The 13,007-nt window shown below is 47.1% G+C and overlaps 1 protein-coding gene across 2 annotated transcripts in view; it reads right to left on the reverse strand.

Moving 5' to 3' along the window:
• Tcp11l2 (t-complex 11 like 2) overlaps positions 1–1,356 on the reverse strand; it is a 34,983-nt gene extending 33,627 nt beyond the window's left edge. Inside the window, exon 1 of one of the 2 annotated variants that reach the window (XM_048356637.1) lies at positions 1,157–1,356. The gene's annotated coding sequence lies outside the window, so the exon portion shown is untranslated. The remainder of the gene's footprint in view (positions 1–1,156) is intronic. The other variant, XM_048356653.1, reaches the window with a different exon arrangement.
• Positions 1,357–13,007: the final 11,651 nt, after the last annotated feature.

Raw genomic sequence — 13,007 nt, forward strand, 5'->3', positions numbered from 1 at the left:
AAAAAGCTGGCAGGCCAGGAATGTCTGCTAAACTGGGAGCTTCTGAGATGACTTCCTTATAGGTTGGGAGATAGGAGAAACAATCTCTGGGCTGGGTGCAAGCCCCACTTAATCTGGTTTCTTCTTTGGTTAGAGTAGCAAGACACATATCCAATGAGGAGATGCCCGAAACTTCAGCCATACGAGCAATCACTCTTCTTCCACATTACCATCTCTACCCCTGTCATCATTTAGCAAACATTTCACTCGGACTTGATTTTTTTTTTTCCTTTTGGCAAATAAACCCTTGCCTTGAGAAGGAAACTTGGCACCATTATGAAATAGCTCATTCGACAGAAAGTTTTCCCTCTTACTAAGGAAACATGGCCACTACCCCCCCCACACCCCCACCCCGTGGTGCCAGCTTGAGTAGCAGCAGCTGGGATTGGGGGGGGGGGGGGGTGTTGGAGGAGCACGAAGCCACCGCTGAGAGATCTGGGTTCCACATCAGCCCAGCCTGGCGTTTCTCCGCCTCCACCTCGGGGGGGGGGGGGGGTGTCACATCCTGGGGCCGCCCCCCTGGGAGCCCCTCCCCACTCCACCCCCGGGAGTCCCTCCCCTCCAGCACCACGTTTCCTGTCAAAACAAACCCTGGGGGGAGGGGACGGCCAAGGCCGAGCCCAGCGCCCCGGAAACCCGGGCGACAAACTCCAAACACAGAGAGCGACCCCCCCCCCCCCCGACAACAGCAGGACTCGGGTGCCGAGACGGTACCTCCCCCGGACCCCTGCCCGGCGGCACCCCATAGGCAGCCGCCGCTGGCAGCGCCGTCGCTGGCACCTGCCCAGCGGGAGGTAAACAGCGGCCCAGCGGCCCCGGGCTCCGACCCCGCCGCCCCGAGGACCCTCAACTCTCGTCCAGCTCGACACCTGCCACGACCCCTCCGCCTCCACGCGGGACCGTGATGCGAGGTCCAACCAGGGGAGCGGAATGAGCACCTGGAATCGGACTCGATGACCCCGGTCGCACCCCACCACCACCACCACCCCCGGCTCGGGAGAGGATTCGGGGTAGGGAGGGAGGCCCTCTGGCTGTCCTGAGGAGAGGTGGCCCCCGCACCCCGGCCCTGGCTGTCACTTGGGTGCCGGCGACCCCTCCCCCTCGGATGGATACGCACCCAAGCCGCGCGGAGGCCGCAGGCAAGCGGACGGAGGGACCCCAGGACCGGGGGTGGGGGGGCAGAGGGGAGGGGGGCTCTGGGTGGCTCCTTGGCGGAGCAGATCACAGCATCAAGCACTCCCAACTCCCAGCCCGGCCGCCGTCCGTCGTCCCCCCTGGCTCCCACGCGGTATTTAAAGGGCCCCGAGGGACTTTAAGGAGGAGGCCATCCCAAAACGGGCGTGGGGGGAGTCGGGGAGACGACGGCGTGGCGGAGCCGGGGGACTCGGGGTAGTTCAGGCTGTGATCGCCGAGATCCTGAAGATTCGACCGACTCCGGGAATATTTTTCTTCCTAGTTTGCCTCGCCGAGGCTGAGGACTGCCGGGAGTTGACGGAGGGAGAGAACGCCTCCCCCCCTCTGTGCGCCGCGAGTGGTAGGGTCCAGGGCTGCTGGGGGGGCGGAGACCGGAGTGTTTACGGAACTGGGGCAGCCGTGCGGCCGCGGGGCCTGGGCCCTGGGGGCGGGGCCAAACGGGGCCTGGGGGCGGGGCCCGGCGGCGGGGGTGGGGCCAGGGAGCCACTGGGAGCTGGACAGATCCCACGTGGAGCGCGGAGCTCCCGGTGGGCGCCCGCGAGCACCACCGGCGGGAACGACCCCCGCCAGCTCCTGGAGGTGAGCAGAACTTGGAGTAAGTCACACACTCCCTTATGCAGACGGGGCCATCGGAGCGAGGAGCTCACCATCACACACACACATACACACATATGCAGGGACGAGCCAAACCCACAGCGTGCTAAGTGGGCTTTCCCACGCACACGCGTCCCTCACATGGGTGCCCACTTTTCGGTCACACTCGTCCAGATTTGCACCTGGAAGGGACGATTAGCTCCCGGGAGCCACGCCCACCAAGGCTGTCGTCGGAGTTCGAGTGCACACGAAAGATAAACAAGCATCTTCCCTTCCTCCCGGGCTCTTTGGCTGTGCCTGCCTGGGCACGGGGGGAGGGGTTGGTCCGGGGGTGAGGAGGGGTTTCATCATGTAAATAAAGTGATTCCCCGTGGAGCCCCGTGTTGTCTCTTCTTAGGAGCCAGCCCCAGACTTGTAAGCAAAATAAGCCAGCTTCAGTCAGGCACGTTTAACTGTGCCGGGTGTGACAGTTTCTTGGGAGACAGTGTCACCCCCGGAATGTCAGTGAATTTTGAGACGCTGAAATATTATGTTTCGTTTTGAAATCACGCGTAGAGGGGAGTGAAAGGGGGGAGACAGACAGCATTTTAAAGCGGGATAGAAATCCATGTATGGACTTGTCTTGGGATCGAATCCTAGCTCGGACTTGCACTTACTCAGGAGATGATATTTTGAGGATGAGGTAAATTAAAGAATGAAGTGCTGAGTGGTGTACACTTAAGTACTCATTGTACTATTGAAACTATTTCACAGTCATATATATACATATATATTTGTTTTTGTGCTTTCTGTTGTAATGCCTCTCTTCTAGAATATACCGTTTGATACAGATTGGGACTAATGAGAAAATTCCATTTCTTCTCCCCAGGTTGTTTCCTACACACATGCCCTTACTGGTGTCATTTGTTGGAATAAGCAGTTGACAGAAGCTTTCCGTTTCAATTCTTGCCAAATACCAACCAACACACAACTGCCATCATCACCCAAAAACTCCACAATAGAAAGATTAACCTTAGATCACCCCAAACTTCGGGTAACTCTAGGATGACACATCATAGGATTTCTTCCTTAGCTTCTTAGGAACATAAGTATTGTTTTGTGTTGCAACATAACTTAGACCAGGTGACCATGAATCAGGCTAGTTGTTCAGCCTAGCTGAGTGACCAGCTGACCCTAGCCATGATACTTTTTTCAAAGCTCACACATGTAGCTCTTAAAGCTACAAGGAAGTTAATAATTGTCAAAGCAGGAGCATCAAGTTTCAGCATGTGGTGGGGTGAGAAGATTGAAGAGGAAGCTGTAAATAACATCAGAGACCCAAGTTTGGTCTCTCTGGAAACACAATTTTCTGTCACTTTAATGTTAAATTACGTGTGTGTGTGTGTGTGTGTGTGTGTGTGTGTGTGTGTGTGTACACTATGTACCAGGGCTTCAACTCAGATCTTCCCTCTCTGGCTTATCATTGCTCACAGCTACCTCTCAAGCTACACCTCTAGTCTGGCATCTTTGCTGGTTAGTTGGAGATAAGAGTCTCACAGACTTTTCTGCCCAGGCTGGCTCTGACCTGCAATCCTCAGATGCCTGCTTCCTGACTATTTAGGATTACAGGTACAAACCACTGGCACCTGGATTAATGTTGCTACTTGAAAGCACTTTGGTGAATCATCTGATCAGTACAATGCCCTTAACCTGGAAAAAATACATAGTGTTATAAAATATAGTTTCCTTAAAACATACATTTGCATCCCATCGTTGCCAGAGTGCTCACTCATAAAATAAAACTCACCCAGTCAGGTTATGTTCTTGACTTTTTAGGAAAAGAAATGGGAACCTCTAAAGATGTAAAATAATTGCAAGTGATCTAATTAACATTTCATTTGAAGAAGCCATATTATTATACCTAAATTGTGTTTGTCTTGCTGTGCAGCCGGATACCTTCAAACTCATGATCCTCCAGACAGCCTCTTGAGTACTATGACTAAAGGCATGAACCACTTAACCCAGCTTTGCACCTCATTTTTAAAATACTTTACCTTATTTGAGCTACTCCAGAAACTCATAGTTGTACAGTTTGTTTTTTCCTCAACAGATTACATGAGAGAACAAATTTGATCTAATACCCTTGGCAAAAGATTAAGAACAGATAAAAAATTTTGCTTGGTGAAAGAATATATAGACTTTTTGTTAACACATTTGAAACCTGAGTTTAAAGTTATAAGGGATTTTTTAAGGAAATCAGAAAAACTATTGTTTTAGATGTTATTGGAATATAGATTTGTAACCACTCGATTGCTTGCTTTGCTGATTGGAGCTGTAGCAAATTCAGCTGTACCTACTACTGAGCCAGCCTAGGATATAGGAAGCCAGGAGAATGACTCAACATCGCCAGAGATTTTGTCCCCTGTTCTCTCTGTGGGTGTTATGAGTCTTCGCTTCCTGTGTTAATCTGATTTCTAAGTGTCTCACGATGTCCGAATTTCTTTACCAGGAATGGCTTTGTGGGCCTGCAACCCATGTAGTTAGAGTGCCTTGCTTGCTTTCCACTACTAACTACTGTCTTGAAATTCTTAACTTTTTGAACAAGGATTTCTTGTATTTTAATTTTACACTGAATCCCACAAACTCTGTAACTGCTGCTGACTTTACCACATAGAAGGGGTTTTGCCTCCTCTTAACCTGCTCTCAAATGCAAGTCTATTATTTCAACTAGTATTCATATGAAGAAACATAAATGTGTTTCAATGCTAAAGGAAAAACATAAACAACAATAACCTCAGTTAACTGGGTTTATCCCAGTTCATGGCTCATTTAAGCAGTCTTCAAGAGAACATTCGACTGTACGTGATTTTCACCTATGTTTTCCTTTGTCACCTAACCCCCTCACATAAGAGCTGATTCCATTGAAAAGAAAAAGGAAAGATTAAATAGAATCCTACTTCTTTCTCTAAGAGAAAGGGCTGAAGAAATCAATAAAGGGGGAAGAGATGCAATTGAAAGTTGAAGGATGAAAAAGAATATTATCAATACACATAGTAGGAAGTAGGCTACTGGATGCTACCTTCTGCTGAGATTTGTGGTGTCCTAAAACTACTCTCAAAACAGTCTCCTAGAATGAATTAGCCCCATCTTCCTAGCAAATTTTATCATTCTCTTTCCTTTGGTCTTGGAAATGAGGCAGACTTAAGTTACTGACCAGTTTGACTATCAGCTGATACTTGATCAATCTTCTAAAGCGCCCAACCTGGTTCTCCCTTGGTTCCACTGAACTGAATTAGTATTTAATTGAAATTGAGTTCTCAATCCAATTGCTTACATTTAGACATTGCCTAAGCCAGATACCTGTCTCATTAAAAAGACAAACATTCGCAATGGTACCTTTCCTGCCCTTTCCACAGGCCACTTCCACTTACCTGGACACCGCTGTTCTTGTAGAGGATAAACAGAAAAAAGAATGGAGACCATCGGTGAGGGCAGCTCAGTAGGAAGCAGGTAGAAAGTGGGCGGGGCCAAGGTGCACCAATAGGAAGTCAAGAAGATGATCCCTCAATTCCCTATGCTGGGGAAATTTTCTTCTGAGCCTCCCTCTAGGCTAGCAGCTGCTTGTTTTCTAAATGCTTTCTCTAATGAACACGAGGCCCTCACCTCTAAACCTCTAAGGCATTTGCTTTTTAATGATAAACTGGACGAGTGTCCTTTCTGAACACGGTATGGTACTTCAATCATTATACTGCCTTCTGAAAATGAAAAATACAGAGCTCTGAATATTCAAATGCTTGCACATTGGTTTTTTACCTGTATTCCTGTGTACTCTGTTTGTGTTAGGACACTGACAGGCTACAAGTGAACAGAGATACTTAGCAATGACTCACTGAGTTGACAGGCTAGGAATAGAAACCAGAAGAACTCATTTAATGACTTCTCTGAACAAATATGTGTACACACATACATGCGTTTAAATATACATACACAATGTCACATGCAAAGTATTATCTCATGGTATAATTACACAATTTCCATAGCAACATGTCAACAACATACCAGCACTATACTAAGTGCCAAAAGTATTTATAATCACATTCCATCACTCTAGTAGGGTGTCTGAACTGGGTACTGAGTTGACTGAGCTTTCTAGAAAGCAAGGAGAATGGAATGCTCCTAACTCTCCTCAAATGTGAAGCTATTTATGCTGTTATATATGTGTGTACATACACGTACAAATGGCTGTGTCAGGGTGTGTGTATATACACACATATGTGTATATATGTATGTATATATATATATGCATATATATGTCCGAGGAAGAATAAAAAGGAATAACTTTTTTTTTTTTTTGGCCAATCCTGGGCCTTGGACTCAGGGCCTGAGCACTGTCCCTGGCTTCTTCCTGCTCAAGGCTAGCACTCTGCCACTTGAGCCACAGTGCCGCTTCTGGCTGTTTTCTGTATATGTGGTGCTGGGGAATCGAACCTAGGGCCTCGTGTATCCGAGGCAGGCACTCTTGCCACTAGGCTATATCCCCAGCCCAAGGAATAACTTTTGCCCTGAGAAAATGAGTAAACAGCCACACAAATGCATTTCTGGAAAATTCCTGGAAGAAGAGCTTGTTTCTGTTACAGGTATATAACCTGCACATCCATCATACGCAAATACCTCAAAAGCTGGACATCATGTAATTATGCAAATGAATCATTAGTGCTTAAGATAAATCCATTGTTTAAAGGGAAGGCTACTGTGATTATGAATATGAAATTTTTGGTGGCTTTTTGCGATGTACAAGTCTAGATAATTGAAATGGTCAAAGAACAATTCAACGCGGAGGCAAGTATGGCGTGGAAGAATGGGCATAGGGTATGACTTCCAACATTCCAGAGTCTTCCTAGCATCACTCATTGTACCCTTGTCATTTTTCTCATAGATGGAGATAGAGACAGAGATGTCCTGGTGCTATGTGGGGACCTCTGGTCATCTTAGGGGTCATTTTAGTCTGTTTTCTGTTGCCATCCACACAATGCCATAGATTGGATGAGTTCTAAAGGCGGCTCTCTCTACTTTGGCTCAAAGGTATCACAGTGAGCCAGGTGCAAGGCCAAGGGGGCTCAGTCTTCCCTGATGGTCTCCCTTACTCCCCAGGGAATCCATAGGATTCACCCATGGGGGCTCCACTTTCATTCTAATCACCTCCTACAGGCTCTACATTTGAGCACTGTAGTCAGATCATTTCTACCTTCTGGACAACTCACAATAGGGATTAAATGTGATGCATGAAACTTCAGGGAACACACTGAAGCCATATCCAGCCCATAATAGTGCAGGTGAGAAGATAACCCCACGAATGCTTTGCTATACTGAAGCTGGAAGGATGCTTTCTCCCCAGCCCCTGATAGCTGTGACGTGGGTGCCAGACCTAAGCATGCATTTTTGGATGCTGACCACCACAGGAAGGTAGGATTGATTCCCAGAGCCTTCAGCGCCAGGGGTGGAGGGAGCAGGAAGAAGCGATGAATAGCGCCTGCCATAGCATCTCAGCAAATTAGCCTTGTGGCATGGTCTTAGCAACGCCTGGCTTCCTTTAGCTCTTTTCTAAGCCTGGTTGCTGGGATCACTCATTAACTATATGACCATCTGGTTTCAGTTCAACGCCACAAGTTACCAAGACCCTTCTGGTCTTTTCAGTACAGGTGTCTATTTTTTTGTCACCAAGGGTCTTGACTAGAACAAACACCCTGCAGTTAGCCATAGGAGGAAAAAGGGGTAATATAGAGAAGGAACTGAGCAGTGTATCAGATGCATTGCATGGACCAATAAATTATACCCACTGTTGTAATACCCTTGTGATTTTATTGATTCAGTGTTCACAGTGTCAGTAGTTTCCGAGACACTTAAAGTCTGTGACATGTGACCATGCAAAGTTCTGCGAATGAGCAAATTGAAATCAAACAAGTTGGTGGTACAGAAGCCGTTTGTGTAAGCCTATATGTGAAACTAACACACCACCTGGTATTTAAAGATCAATGTTCATGTGGCCACTCTCTATTCATTATGCAGAGACTCAGAATCCACTCAGAGGAAAAGGAGTCCATTCCAGAGAGTTTCATGGAGGGATTTTAATAGAGAGAACAAGTGACAAACTGGTAGGAAGAGCTGAAAGTTCTATTGTGGGATGGCAAACAACCTGGCTAATAGAGTCAGTGGAGAGCCACTTCCATCCTCAGAGCAAAAACAAGGCTTACAGCCAGGTGCTGGAGGCTCAGACCTATAACCCTAGCTAGTCAGGAGGCTGAGTCTGAGGATCATGGTTCAAAGCCAGCCCAGGCAGAAAAGTCTGTGAGGCTCTCCAACTAGCCACCAAAAGGCCGAAAGTGGCTATGTAGCTCAATAGAGTGGCAGAGTGGTAGCTTTGAGTTCAAGCCCAATATTGGTGCACACACACACACACACACACACACACACACACCTGTCATTCTAGCTACTCAGGAGGCAGCACAAAAAGAAAAATAGATGTACACTTTTTATTCAAGGAACTGAAAAGCGAAAGGGGAAGTGAGTCTTTCCTGAAGAGATGATGAGGTTTTGAGGAGGAGTAGAGCGGAAGTGGCGCTTGGCAAGGACACTGTGTGTGTGTGTGTGTGTGTGTGTGTGTGTGTGTGTGTGTGTCTTCTCTTGGCTTTGGAGCGAGATTGTGATTTATTCATAAAGTATTTACTGAGCGCCTGTCAGGTGCCGAACACTGCTCATCTCTAGAGATTCTGACAGTAACAAAATAGGCAAAGTCTTTGACCTCAAGGTGTTTGCATTTTGGTAGAGGAAGGCAGGAAGCCCAGAAATAAAGAATTGACTGGGTGCCAGTGACTTATGTCTATAATCTTAGGAGCAGAGAGCTAAATAAAGTAAGGACACAAGCCTGTAGAGATCTGGGCAAAGGTGTGCTGGTGGCCCGAGTCTAGGGACACAGCTTTTTGATGAGTCTTGTAGTGAGGGGAACTGAAGAAGCAGCCTCTGTGTGACTGAGGGTAAGAAGGAGCTTGCCCTAATAGACAGGATCAAAGAAAGCATGAGAAGAGCTCAGTGCTATCAAGGGCTCTCAAAGAGACCAGTGCTGTAATCTTAGTTACTCCCAAAGCTGAGATCTGATGATCAAAGTTCCAAGCCAGCCCAGGTTGGAAAGTCCATGCAACGGACTCTCATCTCCAATTAACCAGCAGGAAGCAGGAAGTGGAGCTGTGGCTCAAGTGGTAGCGTGCTAGCCTTGAATAATAATAATAATAATAATAATAATAATAATACCCTAAGGGACAGTGCCTAGGCCTTGCATTCAAGCCCTAGTCCTGGCATCAAAAGTAAAATCAAATAGAAGTCCTCAGAGCACCTCCAAAGGGAACCTGAGACTCTGGCATGCGCTGTAACTGCTCCTCCTCGCCAAGGGAACAGGTGACCGGTAGAAGACAACTGCTGCTCTTGAAGAAGGCAGGCCAAGGGGAGTCTTGGTGCAGCCAGGGTGTACTTCACATTGAACCCCCAGTGGCATGTACAGGGAGGAAACCACCTCCCAGAGCAGGAAGCCCGTGGCATTCCACTTGCTGGCACGTTCCAATACATGTAATCTTTATCCACAGGCTCCCCTCACCTGGATGGACTCTTCTTTCTTTCTCTTAACACTTTGCTTCCAGCACACCATGCCATGTCCTCACCACCCTACTCATCTCTTGTTAAAATGAAGCTCCTCAGGGCTGGGGATATGGCCTAGTGGCAAGAGAGCTTGCCTCGTATACATGAGGCCCTGGGTTCGATTCCCCAGCACCACATATACAGAAAACGGCCAGAAGCGGCGCTGTGGCTCAAGTGGCAGAGTGCTAGCCTTGAGCGGGAAGAAGCCAGGGACAGTGCTCAGGCCCTGAGTCCAAGGCCCAGGACTGGCCAAAAAAAAAAAAAAAAAAAGAAGCTCCTCCAAGACAGAAGGCCTTGCTTCATTCACTTATCTAAATCTAGATATTTCCCAGCCCATGGCAAGCAAACCCCAATGAGGCAAACTGTGAGGTGCTCAGTGTGTGGTTTTTTCACACGTGTCTCCGGCCCTGGATGCCGTGGTTTTGACCAATAGTGTTCCTAATGGACCTGCCTTATACACGTGGGGAAAGAACCGGCTGGTGACTCCATACTCCAGAGGCCATTGGATGCGCTTTATTTTATTTCAGTGTCTGCATGTACTCGGCCCTATGCTTGGCAGAAAACAATGACCAAGACACAGTGCTTTCCTTCAGTTCAGTAAGGGGCCAGTTTAGTGCAAGAGATAAATATATGAATAGCTCATTGTAATTAAATGCCCTGTATGTGTGACAGCTGATGTATATGCCAGCCATGGTAAAGAGAAATAATCAACTCCAAGTGAGGGAAAAAATCACAAGTATATAAAGAGAACTGCTAATTAAGAGTTTGGGAGGCTGAATGGGAATTATCCAGTGAGTATATAATAGAATAGGAGAAGAGAAGAGCAGGCTGAAGTATATGGATAGATGAAGAATCCCTGTATCCTTGGAAAACTATAATTAGTTATGAATATGGCTGGAGTTCAAAGTACTGGGCAGGGAGTTAATAAAATTGAGGCTAGAGAGGTAGGGATGCTCTGGTAAGGAGCTACTTTGAATGATCTGGTCAGAGGCTCCTGTTTGTTTAGGTGACAGATTTCCCCCCACACACCAGGAGAACAAGATCAGATTTGTGTTTATAAGGATCACTTTGAAGAGCAAGGTTGATTTGAGAAGGACCTACACTATGGAGAAAAGGTGGCCTCAGGTGGGAAAATACCAGCAGTACCTAACTTTGGCCACTAGGGAGAGCAAGTAGACCAGGACAGCTGGGTTGCTGGCTGCAAAGATACAGGGAAGAGACCAGGAGACTGGGAAGAAAGCCTAGCAAAAGGTTGTTTTCATGAACCTGGAGCTTTGTAGTCAGGCGCTGATAACCTTGGAAGAACTGTGGTGGTTTAAACATGCTCTGATATAAGCTGGAAGACACTCTACAAAGCCACAAATAGAAGACTAAGCAGCACAAGGTATTCAAGGTGGATGACTAGGTACCCAATGGAAACGAGCTGTATGGACATGTGAAACAAATGCCTAAGTGAAACAGGCCCAGGCTATAGAAATAGTGTGGATATTGTGCTCCTTGTTGTGTGAAAGACTAGAAGGAGGATCCTGATGTTGATATTGAGGGTGACTGAGGCTGTTGGCTGCAGGTGTGCATCTTAGTCTAGTCAGGTCACTGAAACCAAATACCACAGACAGCGTGACTTATGAACTACAGAAAGTTATTTCTCACAGCTCTAAAGCTGTGAAGTCCAAGGCCAAGGTGCTGATGGATCTGTGTCTCACGAGGGCTGTTTTCTGGTTTACATTGGAGCTGAAGGTGGCCAGGGGTCTCTCCTGAGCTTCTTTTAGAAGGGCATTGTTTTAGGAAGCTTTTGGCTACTATGATAAATACCTGAGAAGATGAGCTTATAAGGAAAGGTTAATTTTGGTTTAGTCCTGGAGGTTTTAGTCTGTGACCAGTTGGGTCTCCATGTCTTGGGCCTGTGGTGGTATGTCATAGGACAAGCATGTAGCAACTGCTCAACTTGTGGCCGAGAGGTGGGTGTGTCTGTACATAGTGTGTGTGTGTGTGTGTGTATGTGTGTGCACATGTCTCTGTGTGTGAGTGTGTGTGGGGGGGGTGGAGGGAGTATAGGGAGGAGAAGGAGGTACCAGGGTCTTCTAATCCCTCAGTGACCAGAAAGCCTCCCACTGAGCCCCATCTGTTAAAGTTTCTAGCATTTTCCAAGAGCACCAAGATGGAGGCCAGTCTTTAACACCTGCCTCATTGCAGGCACTACTAGCCTTGCACTAGTCCTGTTCTTCTAAAGGCTCCACTGTTGAATACTTTCACCTTGGGGGGTGAGGATTTCAACATGTGCATTTAGAAGACATAAAGATTCAGTCCACTGCAGTGTGTGTGTGTGTGTGTGTGTGTGTGTGTGTGTGTGTGTGTGGTTACTGAGCTTTAACTGGCATGCACCAAGTAGGGCATGATATTTATTATGTATTTATTTATTTTTCCTATCTTCCTGGTTGTACAAAGGGGTTTCAGTTAGCAGGACATAGTTAAAAGGCACAATGTCATAAGTTCTGAACTGTCTACATACTTGAAAAGCCATCACCACAGTCACAATAAGCGGCAGATCAACTATCCCCCAAAGTGTCCAGTCATTCCTTTGTAACCCTTCTTTACCCCCCCTTTTTCTGTCCCTCATGTCTACATAGCCAATGGCTTGCTTTCACTTATTCCCTTTGTAATCCCTCTTTATTCCTCCCACCCCACCCCCTGCTTTTTTTGTGTGTTCCCTCATGTTCAGGCAATTATTGGTCTGCTTCCTGTCACTAAAATATTTACATTTTCTAGAATTTTATGAACGTAGGATCACACAGGGCTGCGAGTATAGTTCAATGGTAGAGTGCTTTCTGTGTTTTTTTTTTTTTTTTTGGCCATTCCTGGGGCTTGGACTCAGGGCCTGAGCACTGTCCCTGGCTTTCTTTTGCTCAAGGCTAGCACTCTGCCACTTGAGCCACAGCGCCACTTCTGGCCATTTTCTATATATGTGGTGCTGGGGAATTGAACCCAGGGCTTCATGTATACGAGTCAAGCGCTCTTGCCACTAGGCCATATCCCCAGCCCCTGGTAGAGTGCTTTCTATTGTACATGATACCCTGGGTTTTATCATCAGGATAGCAACTAATCAAATAAAATAGAGTCCTACAGTCTGTACTTTTTACTTTTCTTAACCTATCGAAATTAATTCGAGATTCATCTGCATCGTTAAGAGCATCAGGAATGAATTCCTTGTCATTGCTGAACAACAGTTATTGGCTGTGAAGTGCTTATTCATCATCTGTAGATGGTCATCTTGATCGCTGCGTAGATTTGGGCTGGTATAAATCAACCTGTTATGAACGTGCTGAGGTTCAGAACCCCCCCCCCAAGTCAGTGCTGCTCTGAGCTACTGAGGGGCTTCCCACCTCCCTCACAATCAAGTCCCCTTTCCCTCCTCTTTCCGTGCCTCCCCCTTGCTAGCTCAGAGGGAGGGCTGGCTGCCAAGTTCCTTCAGCCTCAGGAAGAAAGCAATGGCCTCTGGTCCCTTCTCTGGGTGTCCA

The sequence above is a fragment of the Perognathus longimembris genome, chromosome 1 (genome assembly GCF_023159225.1).
Source record: "Perognathus longimembris pacificus isolate PPM17 chromosome 1, ASM2315922v1, whole genome shotgun sequence".
Classification (NCBI taxonomy): domain Eukaryota; kingdom Metazoa; phylum Chordata; class Mammalia; order Rodentia; family Heteromyidae; genus Perognathus; species Perognathus longimembris.